Here is a 12,744-nt window from a genome sequence, read left to right on the forward strand (position 1 = left end):
ACACGTCATCTGCCAGCGTGTGTAGTGCCAACAGCAAAATTCGAAGGCGTTGGTGTTGTGGCGTGATCGTGTTTCTGATGGAGAGGGCTGCACCACTTTTTGTTATGCGTGACAGTATCACACCACAGGCCTACATTGATGTTTTAAGCTCCTTCTTGCTTCTCATTGTACAAGAGCAATTCAGGGATGGCAATTGCATCTTTCAAAACGATCGAGCACCTGTTCATAAAGCACGGCCTGTGGCGGAGTGGTTCTGTGCCAATAACATCCCTGTAATGGACTGGCGCACACAGAGTTCTGACCTGAATCCTGTAGAACATCTTTGAGATGTTTTGGAACGCCGAGTTCGCGGCAGACCTCACCGACCGACATCGTCACCCCTCCTCAGTGGAGCACTCCGTGAAGAATGGCCTGCCATTACCCAAGAAACCTTCTGGCACCTGATTGAATGTATGGCTACGAGAGTGGAAGCTGTCATCAAGGCTAAAGGTGGGCCAACACCATATTGAATTCCAGCATTACCAATGGAGGGCGCCACGAAATTGTAAACCATTTTCATCCAGGTGTCCGGATACTTTTGATCACATAGCGTATTTGAAGTTACCATCTCTTCACATGTTACACTTTTTTGTCGGGTAGTGTGGGCAGGAAGTTCGGTTGCTAGCAGTTGAAGAACCTTATATCATAACAGGACAAATCAAAACAATTATCTACTTTACATAGTTCTTAATTAATGTCCATGTTGCAAATGCATGAGATAAGTTAATTAAGGAATAAATAAGTTAATTAGCTTAGGAAAAGCATATGTTTTGAAAACATGAAACTAGCAGTTTGACTCTTCTATTAACTTTTCTTAAAAAATTTGAACTAAATCTGTTCCTAAGTATGGAATTGCTGATAATAAATTAGTAATTACTGTTGCACCTCTGAGTGATATTTAACCTCAAGGTAAAACGTATCCTATAAATGCAATTGCTATAACTAAGAATAGAATTACTGTACCAATTATTCAGGTATATATATATATATATATATATATATATATATATATATATATAATTTAAGATCCATAGTAAATTCCTCGTTCTGCATGCAAATAAAAAATATAGATGCTCCATTTGCATGTAAAGCTCGAATAATTACACCGTTATTTACGTCCCGGCAGACGTGTACTACACTATTGATGGCTATTTCAATATTTGATGTATAATGTATAGCTAAAAATAGTCCAGTTACGATTTCAATTACCAAACATAATCTTCCACCTATCTCAACTCATAGATGTCACACATACCGTAACAAGATGGAAGTTGTTTGCATAAGATTCCTAGATTGCTGAGACAGTTCAGATGGCAGGCAATATGACGCACAACAAGACAACGTTAACGCCCATTCTTACATCAGTGTTGGAAGAGATGAGCGTGGTTTAAAGGAATGAATTACGGGAAAGGTGAAGACAGTCATGTTAGAACCACTTGTTACTGCATAGACTTCTAGGTGACTTCCATGAAGTTCACACTTCAGTACATGGCAGCGAGTTCATTGAACCACTTTCAGACTATTTCTCGACCGTTCCGCTCTCGAGCAGTACGTGCGAAAAACATAGGTAGCAAACGGCGGAGGACGTGCACTAGTAACGGTGTGTTACCTATGAGCTACCTGCGCTTATAGGTAGCAAACCGCAGTAGTTGTGTACTAGGTGCGGTTTGCTACCTATGAGCGCAGGTAGCTCATAGGTAACACACCGTTACTAGTACACGTCCACCGTGGCGCTCGGGGGCCACAGCACAGTCGGGGCACCTGAGGGTGGGCTTTGAGACCCCGAAACCGGTCGTGATAATAAAAGAAATTTACAACTGAAGCGGTATTCTCGACCTGTGTTCATTACAGTCTGATCGGACACAAGCACGTCCAATGGCCCTTTTCGGATCATCTTGCAGTGCTCTGGCGGTATCGTACGACTATTCAATGCAGAGATGGCCAGATATTGATCTTCACGTGGGGTTGTGAAGTGCCGGCGACTTGTCTCCCTGTAGCGTGTCCACAACCTATGGATGGCACATGGAGAGGAATTCGCATCTGCAGAATCACGACGGACTGTGCATCCTTTTTGGATGAAACAGACCGCCTTTCCAATATGCGCAGCATTAAGGTGTCGATTTGCACTTGCTTGGTCGAAAACATCGTCTACAGGTCAGCTTCCATCAGTGTACCTCACTAGAGAACACTGGGACACCAGCATTCACTTCCTTCCGAGGGGTGACCAGACACTGCAATGCGTAACACGATCAACAAATGGCGAATGATTTTAATTGTTTCCTACGTTGAAAGCGAAGACCTCAAACCATGCAATAAGACCACACGTACCGCCTATATCAAAACATGTAAGATACAGGGCACTGATGCACGTATTCTCCTAATTCAATGAACAGTGTGTTTCACATTGAGCTCTTTTTTCTCTTTGTCGTTGGGAGAGAACAACATGTTTTCAAATTCGGAAGCGAAAGCTGTTCGTTGAACTTTCATGAATGACGGATATGCTTTAACGGTTGCCACTCCAACACACATACTACATCTATAACACTCTCTCCCGTGTTCCGCGGTAATGGAACTTTTCGATGTCCTCCGTCAATATTCTCTGGTAAGGATCCAGTATCGCACAACAATAATCCAGAAGAGGGCGAACAACTGTCAACGCAGTCTCTTTAGTAGACCTGTTGAATCTTCCAAGCGTTCCGCGAGTATTATGTCTCCATGCTCGTCGTCAAATATGCGGTGTCTAGGAAACCTACTTATTCGGATTGCTACACAACGCTCAAACAAATGGTATTAACGAGTTTTATTACAAAATGAAAAGAGAATGCTTAACTTTTGCAACTAGACAGATGTGTCACAAGCAGTGGGCGTCATACAAAATAAGCAATTTTCTTCAATATAAACAATTCCAAGTCTGTGCTACATAGAGAGTACAAGCGAAGTAATTCTCGTTGACCTATCCAAGTCACTCGTCTTCAGGGTGCTGTTCAACTCGGTCGTCGGCAGTCGGTCGCTGAGCTTATGTCCTGTTTACACAGGGGCCGCTGCTGTCGCATTGTCGTCCTGGAGAGGGGTCGGTCAGCGTGCGATTGGCTGACGTCTTCTCACAGCCATCTCTTCTCTGTCGTTGCCGACTGGCGTACCGGCGCTTGTCTGTACGCAGTCTTTGATTCCCTTTCCTCTAACATTTCCTGTGTTACGAAGCCAATTCAAACTGTTCGTGAATTTCATCTGTAAGTATTATGAGCCGTGCTGCGGCTCGCGTTGGTGCTGTTTGTAGGTTTCCGCCCTCTGTTGGAGGCCAGACAGTATCATTAGCCGCGCGACGGCTACGGTCGCAGGTTCGAGTCCTGCCGCGGGCATGGATGTGTGTGATGTCCTTAGGTTAGTTAGGTTTAAGTAGTTCTAAGTTCTAGGGGACTGATGACCACAGATGTTAAGTCCCATAGTGCTCAGAGCCATTTGAACCATTTTTTTGAACCAGTATCGTTTAGTTGGCATGGTTGTTTGTCTTCATCTACATCTACATGATTACTCTGTAATTCACACTTAAGTGCTTGGCAGAGGGTTCATCGAACCACAATCATACTATCTCTCTACCATTCCACTCCCGAACAGCGCGCGGGAAAAACGAACACCTAAACTTTTCTGTTCGAGCTCTGATTTCTCTTATTTTATTTTGATGATCATTCTTACCTATGTAGGTTTGGCTCAACAACATATTTTCACATTTGGAAGAGAAAGTTGGTGAGTGAAATTTCGTAAATAGATCTCGCCGCGACGAAAAACGTCTTTGCTTTAATGACTTCCATCCCAACTAGCGTATCATATCTGCCACACTCTCTCCCCTATTACGTGATAATACAAAACGAGCTGCCCTTTTTTGCACCCTTTCGATGTCCTCCGTCAATGCCACCTGGTAAGGATCCCACACCGCGCAGCAATATTCTAACAGAGGACGAACGAGTGTAGTGTAAGCTGTCTCTTTAGTGGACTTGTTGCATCTTCTAAGTGTCCTGCCAATGAAACGCAACCTTCGGCTCGCCTTCCCCACAGTATTATCTACGTCGTCTTTCCAACTCAATTTGTTCGTAATTTTAACGCCCAGGTACTTAGTTGAATTGACAACCTTGAGAATTATACTATTTATCGAGTAATCGAATTCCAGCGGAATTCTTTTGGAACTCATGTAGATCACCTCACACTTTTCGTTATTTAGCGTCAACTGCCACCTGCCACACCATACAGCAATCTTTTCTTAATCGCTTTGCAACTGATACTGGTCTTCAGATGACCTTACTAGCCGGTAAATTACAGCGAACAACCTAAGAGAACTGCTCAGATTGTCACCCAGGTCATTTATATAGATCAGGAACAGCAGAGGTCCCAGGACGCTTCCCTGGGGAACACCTGATATCACTGCAATTTTACTCGATGATTTGCCGTCTATTACTACGATTTGCGACCTTCCTGACAGGAAATCACGAATCCAGTCGCACAACTGAGACGATACCCCATAGGCCCGCAGCTTGATTAGAAGTCGCTTGTGAGGAACGGTGTCAAAAGCTTTCCGGAAATCTAGAAATACGGAATCAACTTGAGATCCCCTGTCGAGAGCGGCCATTACTTCGTGCGAATAAAGAGCTAGCTGCGTTGCACAAGAACGATGTTTTCTGAAACCATGCTGATTACGTATCAATAGATCGTTCCCTTCGAGGTGATTCATAATGTTTGAATACAGTTATGCTCCAAAACCCTACTGCACACCGACGTCAATGATATAGGTCTGTAGTTCAATGGCTTACTCCTACTACCCTTCTTAAACACTGGTGCGACCTGTGCAATTTTCCAATCTGTAGGTACAGATCTATCGGTGAGCGAGCGGTTGTATATGATTGCTAAGTAGGGAGCTCTTGTATCAGCGTAATCTGAAAGGAACCTAATCGGTATACAATCTGGACTTGAAGACTTCCCCATATCAAGCGTCTTCTTCTCGTGTTGACTGGCGCCACTCGATTTCCCAAGCGTTGCCTGTCCGCTAGTGGCAGTAGCGGCGGTTATCGATATGTAGTAATTGTTGCGCTATCTTTGGGGCGACGTCGTTGTTTTTCCGGGTCGTGTGACTGGGCCAGTTCGGTTGGGGACTCAGGAGGAGTCAGGTCCGCGCAGTTCCAGAACACGCCTGGATCACTGGCAACAGGCTTGGACTGCCGGATGGAAGGTCTGTGGTCACGAGGGTGCACGACCTCGTCGTAAACCGGTTCCAGCAAGCTTTAAGATGAGTAAATTTCAATCCAAGTAGAGAAACCTCCACCATTGTGATATCTCGCGATTCTCCAGTGACTTGGGTTCGTGGTGCTGCCCATAGTGTCGCCGAGGCGAAGAGCAGCCAGTGGAGTGCTTGGGGAAGGCGGAACTCATTAGCTTTCCTCGACTTCTTATTACTATTTACTGCGTTCAACTTGTTACAATTTGTTAAGTTCAACCAGCAGTAGTTTGTCTTGCCTGGTGGCCGCTAACGCCCCAGCTACCTGTCCTAAGGGTTAGTGTATGTAACAGCAGTGTATGTTTCCTCACCTTGCCACTGGTGCCCGGTAAGGCGTGTAGTTTTGACAGCGTTCTTGATTGTAGCCCGGTTGGTGATACTTCTACTCTGGTGGTAGTGATTCCTTTCTCGTTCCGGGCGCTATAAACGCAGTATTCTGGGGACGTAGTGCAGACCGACGGTTCCGGCTTTGGAGTACTGTTCCATCGTTGCATTCGGTTTATCAGACGTCAGGTAGCTTCAGCAAGATTATCATTAGTCATTCGTTAGACTGCCACTAGTCTGAGTTACCATCTTGTGAAGAGAATGTAACTCTTGGCTGCCTATCTCATCGCTAGCGAAGGTGTTTGTTGCCGGACATTCTTAGAGGTCGATTCCTGGAGCACCGTCTGTGGCCCCTTGGTTCTTGTAAGACGTGTGTGTTCTAAAAGGGGGTCTGATGGCAAGTAATTTAGTATAACGCTCATTCAGCGTACACCTTCTGCGGGTACAATCTGTCTCAGTACACTTTAAGGAACTTATGCACTGATCCTTGTGTTTTATTATTATATTATTTATTACAATACCTTGTAATTCCTACATTAAAGGTTATACAGGGTGCGTCAAAAAAATGTATACACACTTTGAAGCGTCATAGAAAATTTATTTCCCGTTCTACAGAGTTAAATTTCTGGAAATGGAAGGCTTCAATTGGAAAAATAAATGTACTTTGCAAATGTGATTAATGTTCAAACTGGTGGCCTTCAGCATCAATACATTTCTGAGTACGAGTCACCACTAATTCCGTACATCGTACCAAAGTGTCCAATGAGATTTCTGCGCACACCGCCTGAATCTCATTCCAAAGAGTGTCCAGGTTACGTGGTTTACGTTTGTACACCTCATCTTTTACTGTGCCCCATAAGAAGAAATCCAGCAGCATGAGGTCTGGAGAGCATGCAGGAAACTCGATTGGTCCCCTGCGTCCTATCCACTGGCCTGGCACATTGTGATCCAGGTATGCTCGTACGTCCCTATGATAGTGCGGCGGGGAGCCATCTTGCTGGAAATAAAACTCATCATTACGGTATAATGGACGAATGGCAGGGAATATGGAGTCAGCAAGCATTGTTAGGTACGTTTCTCCAGTAACAGTACCCTCAAAGCGGAAAGGCCCAATGAGTCCCCTTGCAGACAAACCACACCACACATTTACACCAGGCAAATTCACAGCCTTTTCAACTGTAATGTGAGGATTATCTTCAGCCCAGTACACACAATTGTGCCTATTGACAGTTCCATTGAGTTTGAATAGGGCTTCATCCGACCAAATTATGCTACCCGTAAATCCCGGTTCACGTCTCACCATCTCCTGAACCCATTCACAAAATTCTAACCTTCGATCTGGATCGTCGTCACTTAGCTGTTGCACCAGCCTTGGAATGTACACACGAAACTTGCTTTCTTCAGAGTGCGTAGCACACTACTAGCACTTAGCATTACTCTCACGTGTCGCTTGTCTTGAAGATTTTTTAGGCGAACGCTGAAACAGTTCCAAGACCGCAGTTGTGGGATCATCATCACATGTAGCTGTACGAGGTCGCCCTGATCGACCTTTATGCACATCACACTCTGTTCCATGAATTTCGAATTTGTCTCGTAGACGTGTAATTGTTAACCTTGAAGGTGTTTCTGTGCCATACTCACTTCTCCACTGTTTTCGAACCGCAGCTACATTCTCAAACTTCCAGTACCACTTAGTTATCTGCTTCCGCGCTTCAAAACTCAAACGCGCGTTCGCCATGTTGCAGTTACTTCCTTGCCACTGCTGCCACCTGTTGAAGAAACGTAACATTACTTTCTCACAGATATCTAACCTTGTAGAACAGGAAATTAATTGTCTATGACAGTTCAAAGTGTGTATACATTTTTTGACGCACCCTGTATATGTCTAGTTAATAGTTCTGGTCGCCTTCTGGAATAAATATAGCAGTGTAGTGTTCAGTGGATGTTACAAAGTTTACCATCATCTTATTTCACCCGTTTGGTGATCAGTTGCTTGTTTTTTTAATTAACCTTAGCTATTGTATTTGTTGTTTTACAGTAGGTCCCTAAATTTTTTATATTATTGTCGTTCCTATCGTCTAAGGCCTTCAGCCGTGATTGTGATGATTTGCCTTAAAATTCTAATTTGGTATTTGAATTTTAGCAGTAAGCCTTAAAGCCTTATTTACTGCCATTGATGGCGTCTGATGCCTTCTGCTGTGTTTGTGGAGACTTGCCTTTAATATTTCAATACCTGTAATTTGTAAGTTGCAGCGAGTTTTAAACAGTTCTTAATTTATTGCCATTCCTGGCCTATAAGGCCTTCTGCCCAGATCACAGTGGCTTGCTTTTAAAACATTACCTGCTGTATCTGTATTTAATGGTGGTTTGCTAAATTGAAACTCACTGAAAACACTATAGTTTACACAGTTGTTTATTCCTTCATTAATATCGTGTGGTATTTTTGTTTATTGTTGAGCCTGGAATTGCTGGTTTAAAATAAATTGTGTGTAACTGTAAAAGGCAACCAATAGTTACTGCCCTGTCCACAATCGTAACCGAATCCTGCCCTCCCTTGACTACAAGGTTTCATTTGTACTTGAATCAGCAACCTTTAAATCAGGGTGATTTATCGAGTAACAGAAATTCAACGGACTGTTTTAGTACTCATGTAGAAGAAAGGACACTTTTTATTGTCAGGATAAATTATCGCTTCTCCCGCCGCATCATAAGGATATCTTGTCTAAATAATTCTGCAATTGGTTCTGGTCTTCCGACGACTTAACTAAACGGTAAAAGATGAAATGATTTGAACGCAATGTAAGAAAGGTGCTCAGATTGTCTCCCAAAGCCACTGGTGTGCTTTATGTATGACCAGAATCTCTTTGGGTTTTCTGCCAGATATCGAGACAGAGTTTCGTTGCGGAAATTATTGAAAGCATCTGGCATTGAAGTACGCACTATATTTCGAACTTCTGCAAGACTTTGCCAGTCTTGGAGATTTTGCGTTCTTTTAAATTTATATTCCCTTTCTTTGGTTGTTGTTAAAATTTTGCATGAATAGTGGTTTGCAGAATGTACATGATACTCTGGATGCCACTTTTATACTCATCTCTGTTTCTTGTTTGACATCATGTTATTTACTCCAAACCCCATATATTTAAACTCTTCTGCTTGTTTGTTTCTTGCCTTTTTGTCTTGTAATTTCTTTCTATCCTCATAAATTTTGTTGGGATAGAAGAAGAAGAAGAAGAATAAGAAGAAAATGTGCTCTGCCTTACAGCAGGTGTTGTCACGGGGGAAGCCTCGTCAGAGAGATCGACCGCCTGAGCGTCTAGGGAAGTGATTCCAGTGGTGGTTTCCCGTTGCCTTCCACTGATGATGATGAAATGATAATGAGGACAACACCCAGTCCGTGACCGGAGAAAATATCCGACCCAGCTGGGAATCAAACCCGGGCCCCTTGGCGTGACAGACCGCCGCGCTGACCACTCAACTATCGGGGTGGATGAATAAGAAGAAGGAGAAGGAAATTTTAATTCTACGTTAGTTATGGAAAATATGCGGTGATATCGAAGGTTTCCGAAGATTTGGTCACCATACACTTCACTGAGAAGGCAAAAAGTCTGTTGATAGCGACGTGGCGGTAGTAACGCGTACGCAAGATGTAAAAGAGCAGTACACTGGAGGAGCTGTCGTTTGTATTCAGCTGATTCATGTGAAAAGGTTTCCGAGGTGATAATTGGCGCACGACACGAATTAACGGACTCTGAAAGTGGAATGGTAGCTGGAACTAAACGCATGGATATTCCATTTCGGAAATCGTTAGAGAAAATATTCCGAGATCCACAGTATGTAGAGTATGCCGAGAACACCAAATTTCAGGTATTGCGTCTCACGACGGGCGACGCAGTGGCCTACGCCTTCACTTAACAACCGCGAGCAGCGCCGTTTGCGTAGAGTTGTCAGTGCTAACAGACAAGCAGCACTGCGGGAAACAGCCGCAGAAATCGTTGTGGGACGTACGACAAACGTATCCGTTAGGACAGTGCCGACACATTTGGCATTGATGGCCGGTGACATCATCGACCGACGAGAATGATTATGTGACATTACGACATCGTCTACAAGCGCATCTCCTAGGCTTCTGATTATATCGGTTGGACCTTGGAAAACAGTGGCCTGGTCAGATGAGTCCCGATTTCATTTGGTAAGAGCTGTTGGTAGGGTTCGAGCGTGGCGTAGACACAACGAAGGCGCCGAGTTGTCAACAAAGCACTGCGCAAGCTGGTTGTGTCCCGGTAACAGTGTGCGCTGTGTGTACACTCGATGGACTGGGCGCTCTGGTCCAACTGAATCGATTATTGGCTGCAAATGGTTATTTTAAGACTTCATGTTCCCAAAAAACGATAGAATTTTTGTCGTTGACAGTGCGTCATGTCACCAGGCTTTAATTGTTCGCGACTGGTTTGAAGAACATTCTGGACAATTCGAGGGAACGATTTGGGGACCCGTATCGCCCGACATGAAACCCATTAAACATTTATGGGACATAGAGAGCTCATATTGTGCTGAAGATCGTGCGGCGGCACCATTTTCGCACTTACGTACGGCTACAGATGCAGCAAGACTAAAGAAAAACTAAGACACGTTAATGAATTTGACAACCTCGCGTATCATGTCGTTTCTGGATACCCAGAATCTACTATGTAGGAATCAACATGGATTCCGGAAACAGCGATCGTGTGAGACCCAACTCGCTTTATTTGTTCATGAGACCCAGAAAATATTAGATACAGGCTCCCAGATAGATGACATTTTCCTTGACTTCCGGAAGGCGTTCGATACAGTTCCGCACTGTCGCCTGATAAACTAAGTAAGAGCCTACGGAATATCAGACCAGCTGTGTGGCTGGATTGAAGAGTTTTTAGCAAAGAGAACACAGCATGTTGTTCTCAATGGAGAGACGTCTACAGACGTTAAAGTAACCTCTGGCGTGCCACAGGGGAGTGTTATGGGACCATTGCTTTTCACAATATATATAAATGACCTAGTAGATAGTGTCGGAAATTCCATGCGGCTTTTCGCGGATGATGCTGTAGTATACAGAGAAGTTGCAGCATTATAAAATTGTAGCGAAACGCAGGATGATCTGCAGCGGATAGGCACTTTGTGCAGGGGGTGGCAACTGTCCCTTAACATAGACAAATGTAATGTATTGCGAATACATAGAAAGAAGGATCCTTTATTGTATGATTATATGATAGCGGAACAAACACTGGTAGCAGTTACTTCTGTAAAATATCTGGGAGTATGAGTGCGGAACGATTTGAAGTGGAATGATCATATAAAATTAATTGTTGGTAAGGCGGGTACCAGGTTGAGATTCATTGGGAGAGTGCTTAGAAAATGTAGTCCATCAACAAAGGAGGTGGCTTACAAAACACTCGTTCGACCTATGCTTGAGTATTGCTCATCAGTGTGGGATCCGTACCAGATCGGTTTGACGGAGGAGATAGAGAAGATCCAAAGAAGAGCGGCGCGTTTCGTCACAGGTTTATTTGGTAACCATGATAGCGTTACGGAGGTGTTTAATAAACTCAAGTGGCAGACTCTGCAAGAAAGGCGCTCTGCATCGCGGTGTAGCTTGCTGTCCAGGTTTCGAGAGGGTGCGTTTCTGGATGAGGTACCGAATATATTGCTTCCCCCTACTTATACCTCCCGAGGAGATCACGAATGTAAAATTAGAGAGATTCGAGCGCGCACGGAGGCTTTCCGGCAGTCGTTCTTCCCGCGAACCATACGCGACTGGAACAGGAAAGGGAGGTAATGCAGTGGCACGTAAAGTGCCCTCTGCCACACACCGTTGGGTGGCTTGCGGAGTATAAATGTAGATGTAGATGTAGACCTGGTAAAAGCGTTCGACAATGTAAAATGGTGTAAGATGATCGAAATTCGGAGAAAAATAGGCATAAACTATAGGGAGAGACGGGTAACGACAATATTTATAAGACCCAGGTGCGAATAATAAGAGTGGGCGATCAAGAACGAAGCGGTCGAATTAAAGAGTGTAAGGCAAGGATGTAGTCTTATCCCCCATTCTGTTCAATATGTACATCGAAGAAGCAATGATTGAAATAAAAGAAAGGTTCAGGAGCGGAATTGAAATTCAAGGTAAAAGTACATCAATGATACGATTCGCTGATGACATTGATATCCTGAGTGAAAGTGGAGAAGATTTACATTATTTGCTGAATGTAAGGAACAATCTAATTAGTGCAGAACATAGAGTAAATCGGAGAAAGACGAAAGTAAAGAGAAGAAATCGGAAATTTGTTGTAAGTTCCTATGGGACCAAGCTGCTGAGGTCATCGGTCCTAAAACTTACGAAGTACTTAATCCAACTCAAACTAACTTATGCTAAGGGCAACACACACACCTATGCCCGAGGGAGGACTCGAACCTCCCACTGGGACAGCCACGCAAACCGTGACAAGGCGCCTCAGACCGGCTATCCCGCGAGGCTGTAAAGAGAAATAGCTGAAAAGAGAACAGCGCGGAACTTAACATCAGGATTGATGGTCACGAAGTAGATGAAGTTAAGGAATTCTGCTACCTAGGCAGTAAAATAACCAATGACGGACGGAGCAAGGAGCACATCAAAAGGAGACTAGCACTGGGAAGAAGGGCATTCCTGATCAAGAGAAGTGTACTAGTACCAAACACAGGCTTTAACTTGAAGAAGAAATTTCTGAGAATGTACGTTTTGAGTACAGCATTATCTGGTCATGAAACAAGGACTGTGGGAAAACCGGAACAGAAGAGAGTCGAAGCATTTGAGATGTAGTGCTACAGACGAGTGTTGAAAATTTTAGTGGAGTGATAAGGTGAGGAATGAGGAGGTTCCACGCAGGATCGGAGAGTAAAGGAATATGTGGAAAACACTGATAATGAGAAGTGACAGGATGATAAGACATCAGGGAATGACTTCGATGGTACTAGAGGGAGCTCTAGAGGGCAAAAACTGTAGAGGAAGTGAGACATTGGAACACATCAAGCAAGTAATTGAGGACGTATTTATTTATCGTGTCAGAAGTATATATATACAGGTTGAGTCACCTAACATTACCGCTGGATAT

Source organism: Schistocerca piceifrons, chromosome 9 (assembly GCF_021461385.2).
Source record: "Schistocerca piceifrons isolate TAMUIC-IGC-003096 chromosome 9, iqSchPice1.1, whole genome shotgun sequence".
Lineage (NCBI taxonomy): Eukaryota > Metazoa > Arthropoda > Insecta > Orthoptera > Acrididae > Schistocerca > Schistocerca piceifrons.